Here is a 13353-nt window from a genome sequence, read left to right as displayed (position 1 = left end):
CCTAGAGTGAAGCCTAGGTTGCCCGGAACGTAGAAATGACCTTACCTTTCACACTGGTTGCTATTATTCGTTTTATACAATAGAAAATCTGTTCTATTTATTGTGTACTTTATGCTTCGGGCGTTGACTTCAAAGGTCCTATCTATTCGATCTGGTTTAGCAACGCCCTGGAGTGAAGCCTAGGTTGCCCGGGACGTAGGACAGACCGTTACCTTCACACTGGTTGCAATTATTCCTGTTATACGATGGAAAAACTGTTGCATCTTTATTGTATTTTATGCTTTTAGCGTTGAATTCTTAGTCCCTAGCTATTCGATCTGGTGGAGCAACGCCCTACAGTGAAGTCTAGGTTGCCCGGAACGTAGAAATGACCGCATCTTTCACACTGGTTGCAATTATTCCTGTTATACGATGGAAAAACTGTAGTATTTTTATTGTATTTTATGCTCCTGGCGTTGACTTCTAAGGCCCTAACTATTCAATCTGGTGGAGCAACGCCCTAGAGTGAGGCCTAGGTTGCCCGGAAAGTAGAAATGACCATACGTTTCATACTGGTTGCAATTATTCGTTTTATACGATGGAAACACTGTTGTATTTTTATTGCATTTTATGCTTCGGGCGTTGACTTCTAAGGCCCTAGCAATTCAATCTGTTCGAGCAACGCCCTAGGGTGAAGCCTAGGTTGCTCGGAAAGTAGAAATGACCATCAGTTTCATACTGGTTGCAATTATTCGTTTTATACGATGGAAAAGCTGTTGTATTTATATCGTATTTTATGCGTCTGGCGTTTACTTCTAAGGACCTAACTATTCGATCTGGTGGAGCAACGCCCTAGAGTGAAGCCTAGGTTGCTCGGAATGTGGAAATGACCATAACTTTCACACTGTTTGCAAATATTCGTTTTATACGATGGAAACGCTGTTGTATTTATATTGTATTTTATGCCTCTGGCGTTGACTTCTGAGGCCGTAGCTATTAGATGTGGTGGAGCAACGCCCTAGGGTGACGCCTAGGGTGCTCGGAACGTAGATATGACCATTACTTTCACACTGGTTGCAATTATTCGTTTTATACGATGGAAAAGCTGTTGTATTTATATCGTATTTTATGCTTCTGGCGTTGACTTCTTAGGCCGTAACTATTCCGTCTGGTGGAGCAACGGCCTGGTGTGAAACCTAGGTTGCCCGGAACGTAGAATTGGCCATCACTTTCAAACTGGTTGCAATTATTCCTTTTATATGATGGAAACACTGTTGTATTTTTTTTGCATTTTATGGTTCGGGCGTTGACTTCTAAGGCCCTAACTATTCAATCCGTTGGAGCAACGCCCTAGGGTGAAGCCTAGGTTGCTCGGGAAGTAGAAATGACCATAAGTTTCATACTGGTTGCAATCATTCGTTTTATACAATGGAAAAACGGTTGTATTTATATTGTATTTTATGCTTCTGGCGTTGACTTCTAAGGCTGTAGCTATTCGATGTGGTGGGGCAACGCCCTAGAGTGAAGACTAGGTTGCCCGGAACGTAGAAATGACCATTACTTTCACACTGGTTGCAATTATTCGTTTTATACGATGGCAAAACTGTTGTATTTATTTTGTAATTGGTGCTTCTGGCGTTGAATGCTTACGCCCTATCTATTGGAGCTGGTGGAGCAACGTCCTAGAGTGAACCCTAGATTGCCCGGAAGGTAGAAGTGACCATATCTTTCACACTGGTTGCTATTATTCCTGTTATACGATGGAAAAGTTGTTGTATTTATATTGTGTTTTATGCTTCTGGCGTTGACTTCTAAGGCCCTAACTATTCGATCTGGTGGAGCAACGCCCTAGAGTGAAGCCTAGGTTGCTCTGAATGTAGAAATGACCATAACTTTCACACTGGTTGCAATTATTCGTTTTATACGATGGAAAAACTACTGTAATTATATTGAATTTTATGCTTCTGGCGTTCACTTCTTAGGCCCTAACTATTCGATCTGGTGGAGCAACGCCCTAGAGAGAAGCCTAGGTTGCTCGGAATGTGGAAATGACCATAACTTTCACACTGGTTGCAAATATTCGTTTTATACGATGGAAACGCTGTTGTATTTATATTGTATTTTATGCCTCTGGCGTTGACTTCTGAGGCCGTAGCTATTAGATGTGGTGGAGCAACGCCCTAGGGTGACGCCTAGGGTGCTCGGAACGTAGATATGACCATTACTTTCACACTGGTTGCAATTATTCGTTTTATACGATGGAAAAGCTGTTGTATTTATATCGTATTTTATGCTTCTGGCGTTGACTTCTTAGGCCGTAACTATTCCGTCTGGTGGAGCAACGGCCTGGTGTGAAACCTAGGTTGCCCGGAAAGTAGAAATGACCATAAGTTTCATACTGGTTGCAATCATTCGTTTTATACAATGGAAAAACGGTTGTATTTATATTGTATTTTATGCTTCTGGCGTTGACTTCTAAGGCTGTAGCTATTCGATGTGGTGGGGCAACGCCCTAGAGTGAAGACTAGGTTGCCCGGAACGTAGAAATGACCATTACTTTCACACTGGTTGCAATTATTCGTTTTATACGATGGCAAAACTGTTGTATTTATTTTGTAATTGGTGCTTCTGGCGTTGACTGCTTACGCCCTATCTATTGGAGCTGGTGGACCAACGTCCTAGAGTGAACCCTAGATTGCCCGGAAGGTAGAAGTGAACATATCTTTCACACTGGTTGCTATTATTCCTGTTATACGATGGAAAAGTTGTTGTATTTATATTGTGTTTTATGCTTCTGGCGTTGACTTCTAAGGCCCTAACTATTCGATCTGGTGGAGCAACGCCCTAGAGTGAAGCCTAGGTTGCTCTGAATGTAGAAATGACCATAACTTTCACACTGGTTGCAATTATTCGTTTTACACGATGGAAAAACTGCTGTATTTATATTGAATTTTATGCTTCTGGCGTTCACCTCTTAGAACCTAACTATTCGATCTGGTGGTGCAACGCCCTAGAGTGAAGCCTAGGTTGCCCGGAACGTAGAAATGACCTTACCTTTCACACTGGCTGCTATTATTCGTTTTATACAATAGAAAATCTGTTCTATTTATTGTGTACTTTATGCTTCGGGCGTTGACTTCAAAGGTCCTATCTATTCGATCTGGTTTAGCAACGCCCTGGAGTGAAGCCTAGGTTGCCCGGGACGTAGGACAGACCGTTACCTTCACACTGGTTGCAATTATTCCTGTTATACGATGGAAAAACTGTTGCATCTTTATTGTATTTTATGCTTTTAGCGTTGAATTCTTAGTCCCTAGCTATTCGATCTGGTGGAGCAACGCCCTACAGTGAAGTCTAGGTTGCCCGGAACGTAGAAATGACCGCATCTTTCACACTGGTTGCAATTATTCCTGTTATACGATGGAAAAACTGTTGTATTTTTATTGTATTTTATGCTCCTGGCGTTGACTTCTAAGGCCCTAACTATTCAATCTGGTGGAGCAACGCCCTAGAGTGAGGCCTAGGTTGCCCGGAAAGTAGAAATGACCATACGTTTCATACTGGTTGCAATTATTCGTTTTATACGATGGAAACACTGTTGTATTTTTATTGCATTTTATGCTTCGGGCGTTGACTTCTAAGGCCCTAGCAATTCAATCTGTTCGAGCAACGCCCTAGGGTGAAGCCTAGGTTGCTCGGAAAGTAGAAATGACCATCAGTTTCATACTGGTTGCAATTATTCGTTTTATACGATGGAAAAGCTGTTGTATTTATATCGTATTTTATGCGTCTGGCGTTTACTTCTAAGGACCTAACTATTCGATCTGGTGGAGCAACGCCCTAGAGTGAAGCCTAGGTTGCTCGGAATGTGGAAATGACCATAACTTTCACACTGTTTGCAAATATTCGTTTTATACGATGGAAACGCTGTTGTATTTATATTGTATTTTATGCCTCTGGCGTTGACTTCTGAGGCCGTAGCTATTAGATGTGGTGGAGCAACGCCCTAGGGTGACGCCTAGGGTGCTCGGAACGTAGATATGACCATTACTTTCACACTGGTTGCAATTATTCGTTTTATACGATGGAAAAGCTGTTGTATTTATATCGTATTTTATGCTTCTGGCGTTGACTTCTTAGGCCGTAACTATTCCGTCTGGTGGAGCAACGGCCTGGTGTGAAACCTAGGTTGCCCGGAACGTAGAATTGGCCATCACTTTCAAACTGGTTGCAATTATTCCTTTTATATGATGGAAACACTGTTGTATTTTTTTTGCATTTTATGGTTCGGGCGTTGACTTCTAAGGCCCTAACTATTCAATCCGTTGGAGCAACGCCCTAGGGTGAAGCCTAGGTTGCTCGGGAAGTAGAAATGACCATAAGTTTCATACTGGTTGCAATCATTCGTTTTATACAATGGAAAAACGGTTGTATTTATATTGTATTTTATGCTTCTGGCGTTGACTTCTAAGGCTGTAGCTATTCGATGTGGTGGGGCAACGCCCTAGAGTGAAGACTAGGTTGCCCGGAACGTAGAAATGACCATTACTTTCACACTGGTTGCAATTATTCGTTTTATACGATGGCAAAACTGTTGTATTTATTTTGTAATTGGTGCTTCTGGCGTTGAATGCTTACGCCCTATCTATTGGAGCTGGTGGAGCAACGTCCTAGAGTGAACCCTAGATTGCCCGGAAGGTAGAAGTGACCATATCTTTCACACTGGTTGCTATTATTCCTGTTATACGATGGAAAAGTTGTTGTATTTATATTGTGTTTTATGCTTCTGGCGTTGACTTCTAAGGCCCTAACTATTCGATCTGGTGGAGCAACGCCCTAGAGTGAAGCCTAGGTTGCTCTGAATGTAGAAATGACCATAACTTTCACACTGGTTGCAATTATTCGTTTTATACGATGGAAAAACTACTGTAATTATATTGAATTTTATGCTTCTGGCGTTCACTTCTTAGGCCCTAACTATTCGATCTGGTGGAGCAACGCCCTAGAGAGAAGCCTAGGTTGCTCGGAATGTGGAAATGACCATAACTTTCACACTGGTTGCAAATATTCGTTTTATACGATGGAAACGCTGTTGTATTTATATTGTATTTTATGCCTCTGGCGTTGACTTCTGAGGCCGTAGCTATTAGATGTGGTGGAGCAACGCCCTAGGGTGACGCCTAGGGTGCTCGGAACGTAGATATGACCATTACTTTCACACTGGTTGCAATTATTCGTTTTATACGATGGAAAAGCTGTTGTATTTATATCGTATTTTATGCTTCTGGCGTTGACTTCTTAGGCCGTAACTATTCCGTCTGGTGGAGCAACGGCCTGGTGTGAAACCTAGGTTGCCCGGAAAGTAGAAATGACCATAAGTTTCATACTGGTTGCAATCATTCGTTTTATACAATGGAAAAACGGTTGTATTTATATTGTATTTTATGCTTCTGGCGTTGACTTCTAAGGCTGTAGCTATTCGATGTGGTGGGGCAACGCCCTAGAGTGAAGACTAGGTTGCCCGGAACGTAGAAATGACCATTACTTTCACACTGGTTGCAATTATTCGTTTTATACGATGGCAAAACTGTTGTATTTATTTTGTAATTGGTGCTTCTGGCGTTGACTGCTTACGCCCTATCTATTGGAGCTGGTGGACCAACGTCCTAGAGTGAACCCTAGATTGCCCGGAAGGTAGAAGTGAACATATCTTTCACACTGGTTGCTATTATTCCTGTTATACGATGGAAAAGTTGTTGTATTTATATTGTGTTTTATGCTTCTGGCGTTGACTTCTAAGGCCCTAACTATTCGATCTGGTGGAGCAACGCCCTAGAGTGAAGCCTAGGTTGCTCTGAATGTAGAAATGACCATAACTTTCACACTGGTTGCAATTATTCGTTTTACACGATGGAAAAACTGCTGTATTTATATTGAATTTTATGCTTCTGGCGTTCACCTCTTAGAACCTAACTATTCGATCTGGTGGTGCAACGCCCTAGAGTGAAGCCTAGGTTGCCCGGAACGTAGAAATGACCTTACCTTTCACACTGGCTGCTATTATTCGTTTTATACAATAGAAAATCTGTTCTATTTATTGTGTACTTTATGCTTCGGGCGTTGACTTCAAAGGTCCTATCTATTCGATCTGGTTTAGCAACGCCCTGGAGTGAAGCCTAGGTTGCCCGGGACGTAGGACAGACCGTTACCTTCACACTGGTTGCAATTATTCCTGTTATACGATGGAAAAACTGTTGCATCTTTATTGTATTTTATGCTTTTAGCGTTGAATTCTTAGTCCCTAGCTATTCGATCTGGTGGAGCAACGCCCTACAGTGAAGTCTAGGTTGCCCGGAACGTAGAAATGACCGCATCTTTCACACTGGTTGCAATTATTCCTGTTATACGATGGAAAAACTGTTGTATTTTTATTGTATTTTATGCTCCTGGCGTTGACTTCTAAGGCCCTAACTATTCAATCTGGTGGAGCAACGCCCTAGAGTGAGGCCTAGGTTGCCCGGAAAGTAGAAATGACCATACGTTTCATACTGGTTGCAATTATTCGTTTTATACGATGGAAACACTGTTGTATTTTTATTGCATTTTATGCTTCGGGCGTTGACTTCTAAGGCCCTAGCAATTCAATCTGTTCGAGCAACGCCCTAGGGTGAAGCCTAGGTTGCTCGGAAAGTAGAAATGACCATCAGTTTCATACTGGTTGCAATTATTCGTTTTATACGATGGAAAAGCTGTTGTATTTATATCGTATTTTATGCGTCTGGCGTTTACTTCTAAGGACCTAACTATTCGATCTGGTGGAGCAACGCCCTAGAGTGAAGCCTAGGTTGCTCGGAATGTGGAAATGACCATAACTTTCACACTGTTTGCAAATATTCGTTTTATACGATGGAAACGCTGTTGTATTTATATTGTATTTTATGCCTCTGGCGTTGACTTCTGAGGCCGTAGCTATTAGATGTGGTGGAGCAACGCCCTAGGGTGACGCCTAGGGTGCTCGGAACGTAGATATGACCATTACTTTCACACTGGTTGCAATTATTCGTTTTATACGATGGAAAAGCTGTTGTATTTATATCGTATTTTATGCTTCTGGCGTTGACTTCTTAGGCCGTAACTATTCCGTCTGGTGGAGCAACGGCCTGGTGTGAAACCTAGGTTGCCCGGAACGTAGAATTGGCCATCACTTTCAAACTGGTTGCAATTATTCCTTTTATATGATGGAAACACTGTTGTATTTTTTTTGCATTTTATGGTTCGGGCGTTGACTTCTAAGGCCCTAACTATTCAATCCGTTGGAGCAACGCCCTAGGGTGAAGCCTAGGTTGCTCGGGAAGTAGAAATGACCATAAGTTTCATACTGGTTGCAATCATTCGTTTTATACAATGGAAAAACGGTTGTATTTATATTGTATTTTATGCTTCTGGCGTTGACTTCTAAGGCTGTAGCTATTCGATGTGGTGGGGCAACGCCCTAGAGTGAAGACTAGGTTGCCCGGAACGTAGAAATGACCATTACTTTCACACTGGTTGCAATTATTCGTTTTATACGATGGCAAAACTGTTGTATTTATTTTGTAATTGGTGCTTCTGGCGTTGAATGCTTACGCCCTATCTATTGGAGCTGGTGGACCAACGTCCTAGAGTGAACCCTAGATTGCCCGGAAGGTAGAAGTGACCATATCTTTCACACTGGTTGCTATTATTCCTGTTATACGATGGAAAAGTTGTTGTATTTATATTGTGTTTTATGCTTCTGGCGTTGACTTCTAAGGCCCTAACTATTCAATCTGGTGGAGCAACGCCCTAGAGTGAAGCCTAGGTTGCTCTGAATGTAGAAATGACCATAACTTTCACACTGGTTGCAATTATTCGTTTTATACGATGGAAAAACTACTGTAATTATATTGAATTTTATGCTTCTGGCGTTCACTTCTTAGGCCCTAACTATTCGATCTGGTGGAGCAACGCCCTAGAGTGAAGCCTAGGTTGCTCTGAATGTAGAAATGACCATAACTTTCACACTGGTTGCAATTATTCGTTTTACACGATGGAAAAACTGCTGTATTTATATTGAATTTTATGCTTCTGGCGTTCACCTCTTAGAACCTAACTATTCGATCTGGTGGTGCAACGCCCTAGAGTGAAGCCTAGGTTGCCCGGAACGTAGAAATGACCTTAACTTTCACACTGGTTGCTATTATTCGTTTTATACAATAGAAAATCTGTTCTATTTATTGTGTACTTTATGCTTCGGGCGTTGACTTCTAGGGTCCTATCTATTCGATCTGGTTTAGCAACGCCCTGGAGTGAAGCCTAGGTTGCCGGGCACGTAGAAATGACCACATCTTTCACACTGGTTGCAATTATTCCTGTTATACGATGGAAAAACTGTTGTATTTTTATTGTATTTTATGCTCCTGGCGTAGACTTCTAAGGCCCTAGCTATTCAATCTGGTGGAGCAACGCCCTAGAGTGAGGCCTAGGTTGCCCGGAAAGTAGAAATGACCATAAGTTTCATACTGGTTGCAATTATTCGTTTTATACGATGGAAACACCGTTGTATTTTTATTGCATTTTATGCTTCGGGCGTTGACTTCTAAGGCCCTAACAATTCAATCTGTTCGAGCAACGCCCTAGGGTGAAGCCTAGATTGCTCGGAAAGTAGAAATGACCATCAGTTTCATACTGGTTGCAATTATTCGTTTTATACGATGGAAACGCTGTTGTATTTATATTGTATTTTATGCCTCTGGCGTTGACTTCTGAGGCCGTAGCTATTAGATGTGGTGGAGCAACGCCCTAGGGTGACGCCTAGGGTGCTCGGAACGTAGAAATGACCATTACTTTCACACTGGTTGCAATTATTCGTTTTATACGATGGAAAAGCTGTTGTAATTATATCGTATTTTATGCTTCTGGCGTTGACTTCTTAGGCCGTAACTATTCGGTCTGGTGGAGCAACGCCCTGGAGTGAAACCTAGGTTGCCCGGAACGTAGAGTTGGCCATCACTTTCAAACTGGTTGCAATTATTCCTGTTATATGATGGAAACACTGTTGTATTTTTTTTGCATTTTATGGTTCGGGCGTTGACTTCTAAGGCCCTAACTATTCAATCCGTTGGAGCAACGCCCTAGGGTGAAGCCAAGGTTGCTCGGAAAGTAGAAATGACTATATGTTTGATACTGGTTGCAAATATTTGTTTCATACGATGGAAAAACTGTTTTATTTATATTGTATTTTATGCTTCTGGCGTTGACTTCTAAGACACTAACTATTCGATCTGGTGGAGCAACGCCCTAGAGTGAAGCCTAGGTTGCCCGGAACGTAGAGTTGGCCATCACCTTCAAACTGGTCGAAATTATTCCTGTTATATGATGGAAACACTGTTGTATTTTTTTTGCATTTTATGGTTCGGGCGTAGACTTCTAAGGCCCTAACTATCCAATCTGTTGGAGCAACGCCCTAGGGTGAAGCCTAGGTTGCTTGGAAAGTAGAAATGACCATAAGTTTCATACTGGTTGCAATTATTCGTTTTATACGATGGAAAGGCTATTGTATTTATATTGTATTTTATGCTTCTGGCGTTGACTTCTAAGGCACTAACTATTCAATCTGGTGGAGCAACGCCCTAGAGTGAAGACTAGGTTGCTCGGAAAGTAGAAATGACCATAAGTTTCATACTGGTTGCAATCATTCGTTTTATACAATGGAAAAACGGTTGTATTTATATTGTATTTTATGCTTCTGGCGTTGACTTCTAAGGCTGTAGCTATTCGATGTGGTGGGGCAACGCCCTAGAGTGAAGACTAGGTTGCCCGGAACGTAGAAATGACCATTACTTTCACACTGGTTGCAATTATTCGTTTTATACGATGGCAAAACTGTTGTATTTATTTTGTAATTGGTGCTTCTGGCGTTGAATGCTTACGCCCTATCTATTGGAGCTGGTGGACCAACGTCCTAGAGTGAACCCTAGATTGCCCGGAAGGTAGAAGTGACCATATCTTTCACACTGGTTGCTATTATTCCTGTTATACGATGGAAAAGTTGTTGTATTTATATTGTGTTTTATGCTTCTGGCGTTGACTTCTAAGGCCCTAACTATTCGATCTGGTGGAGCAGCGCCCTAGAGTGAAGCCTAGGTTGCTCTGAATGTAGAAATGACCATAACTTTCACACTGGTTGCAATTATTCGTTTTATACGATGGAAAAACTACTGTAATTATATTGAATTTTATGCTTCTGGCGTTCACTTCTTAGGCCCTAACTATTCGATCTGGTGGAGCAACGCCCTAGAGTGAAGCCTAGGTTGCTCTGAATGTAGAAATGACCATAACTTTCACACTGGTTGCAATTATTCGTTTTACACGATGGAAAAACTGCTGTATTTATATTGAATTTTATGCTTCTGGCGTTCACCTCTTAGAACCTAACTATTCGATCTGGTGGTGCAACGCCCTAGAGTGAAGCCTAGGTTGCTCGGAAAGTAGAAATGACCATAAGTTTCATACTGGTTGCAATTATTCGTTTTATACAATAGAAAATCTGTTCTATTTATTGTGTACTTTATGCTTCGGGCGTTGACTTCTAGGGTCCTATCTATTCGATCTGGTTTAGCAACGCCCTGGAGTGAAGCCTAGGTTGCCGGGCACGTAGAAATGACCACATCTTTCACACTGGTTGCAATTATTCCTGTTATACGATGGAAAAACTGTTGTATTTTTATTGTATTTTATGCTCCTGGCGTAGACTTCTAAGGCCCTAGCTATTCAATCTGGTGGAGCAACGCCCTAGAGTGAGGCCTAGGTTGCCCGGAAAGTAGAAATGACCATAAGTTTCATACTGGTTGCAATTATTCGTTTTATACGATGGAAACACTGTTGTATTTTTATTGCATTTTATGCTTCGGGCGTTGACTTCTAAGGCCCTAACAATTCAATCTGTTCGAGCAACGCCCTAGGGTGAAGCCTAGATTGCTCGGAAAGTAGAAATGACCATCAGTTTCATACTGGTTGCAATTATTCGTTTTATACGATGGAAAAGCTGTTGTATTTATATCGTATTTTATGCGTCTGGCGTTTACTTCTAAGGACCTAACTATGCGATCTGGTGGAGCAACGCCCTAGAGTGAGGCCTAGGTTGCCCGGAAAGTAGAAATGACCATACGTTTCATACTGGTTGCAATTATTCGTTTTATACGATGGAAACACTGTTGTATTTTTATTGCATTTTATGCTTCGGGCGTTGACTTCTAAGGCCCTAGCAATTCAATCTGTTCGAGCAACGCCCTAGGGTGAAGCCTAGGTTGCTCGGAAAGTAGAAATGACCATCAGTTTCATACTGGTTGCAATTATTCGTTTTATACGATGGAAAAGCTGTTGTATTTATATCGTATTTTATGCGTCTGGCGTTTACTTCTAAGGACCTAACTATTCGATCTGGTGGAGCAACGCCCTAGAGTGAAGCCTAGGTTGCTCGGAATGTGGAAATGACCATAACTTTCACACTGTTTGCAAATATTCGTTTTATACGATGGAAACGCTGTTGTATTTATATTGTATTTTATGCCTCTGGCGTTGACTTCTGAGGCCGTAGCTATTAGATGTGGTGGAGCAACGCCCTAGGGTGACGCCTAGGGTGCTCGGAACGTAGATATGACCATTACTTTCACACTGGTTGCAATTATTCGTTTTATACGATGGAAAAGCTGTTGTATTTATATCGTATTTTATGCTTCTGGCGTTGACTTCTTAGGCCGTAACTATTCCGTCTGGTGGAGCAACGGCCTGGTGTGAAACCTAGGTTGCCCGGAACGTAGAATTGGCCATCACTTTCAAACTGGTTGCAATTATTCCTTTTATATGATGGAAACACTGTTGTATTTTTTTTGCATTTTATGGTTCGGGCGTTGACTTCTAAGGCCCTAACTATTCAATCCGTTGGAGCAACGCCCTAGGGTGAAGCCTAGGTTGCTCGGGAAGTAGAAATGACCATAAGTTTCATACTGGTTGCAATCATTCGTTTTATACAATGGAAAAACGGTTGTATTTATATTGTATTTTATGCTTCTGGCGTTGACTTCTAAGGCTGTAGCTATTCGATGTGGTGGGGCAACGCCCTAGAGTGAAGACTAGGTTGCCCGGAACGTAGAAATGACCATTACTTTCACACTGGTTGCAATTATTCGTTTTATACGATGGAAAAGCTGTTGTATCTATATTGTATTTTATGCTTCTGGCGTTGACTTCTAAGGCACTAACTATTCGATCTGGTGGAGCAACGCCCTAGAGTGAAGCCTAGGTTGCACGGAACGTAGAATTGGCCATCACTTTCCAAATTGGTTGCAATTATTCCTGTTATATTATGGAAACACTGTTGTATTTTTATTGCATTTTATGCTTCGGGCGTTGACTTCTAAGGCCCTAACTATTCAATCTGTTGGAGCAACGCACTAGGGTGAAGCCTAGGTTGCTCGGAAAGTAGAAATGACCATAAGTTTCATACTGGTTGCAATTATTCGTTTTATACGATGGAAAAACTGTTGTATTTATATTGTATTTTATGCTTCTGGCGTTGACTTCTAAGGCGCTAGCTGTTCGATCTAGTGGAGCAACGCCCTAGAGTGAAGCCTAGGTTGCCGGGAAAGGAGAAATGACCATCACGTTCAAACTGGTTGCAATTAATCCTTTTATACGGTGGAAAAGCTGTTGTATTTATATCGTATTTTATGCGTCTGGCGTTTACTTCTAAGGACCTAACTATTCGATCTGGTGGAGCAACGCCCTAGAGTGAAGCCTAGGTTGCTCGGCATGTGGAAATGACCATAACTTTCACACTGGTTGCAAATATTCGTTTTATACGATGGAAACGCTGTTGTATTTATATTGTATTTTATGCCTCTGGCGTTGACTTCTGAGGCCGTAGCTATTAGATGTGGTGGAGCAACGCCCTAGGGTGACGCCTAGGGTGCTCGGAACGTAGAAATGACCATTACTTTCACACTGGTTGCAATTATTCGTTTTATACGATGGAAAAGCTGTTGTATTTATATCGTATTTTATGCTTCTGGCGTTGACTTCTTAGGCCGTAACTATTCCGTCTGGTGGAGCAACGGCCTGGTGTGAAACCTAGGTTGCCCGGAACGTGGAATTGGCAATCACTTTCGAACTGGTTGCAATTATTCCTTTTATATGATGGAAACACTGTTGTATTTTTTTTGCATTTTATGGTTCGGGCGTTGACTTCTAAGGCCCTAACTATTCAATCCGTTGGAGCAACGCCCTAGGGTGAAGCCTAGGTTGCTCGGAAAGTAGAAATGACCATCAGTTTCATACTGGTTGCAATCATTCGTT

The sequence above is a fragment of the Calliopsis andreniformis genome, unplaced genomic scaffold (genome assembly GCF_051401765.1).
Source record: "Calliopsis andreniformis isolate RMS-2024a unplaced genomic scaffold, iyCalAndr_principal scaffold0004, whole genome shotgun sequence".
Classification (NCBI taxonomy): Eukaryota; Metazoa; Arthropoda; class Insecta; order Hymenoptera; family Andrenidae; genus Calliopsis; species Calliopsis andreniformis.
The sequence above is the reverse complement of the archived record's forward strand: the minus strand, read 5'-3'. Positions refer to the sequence as shown.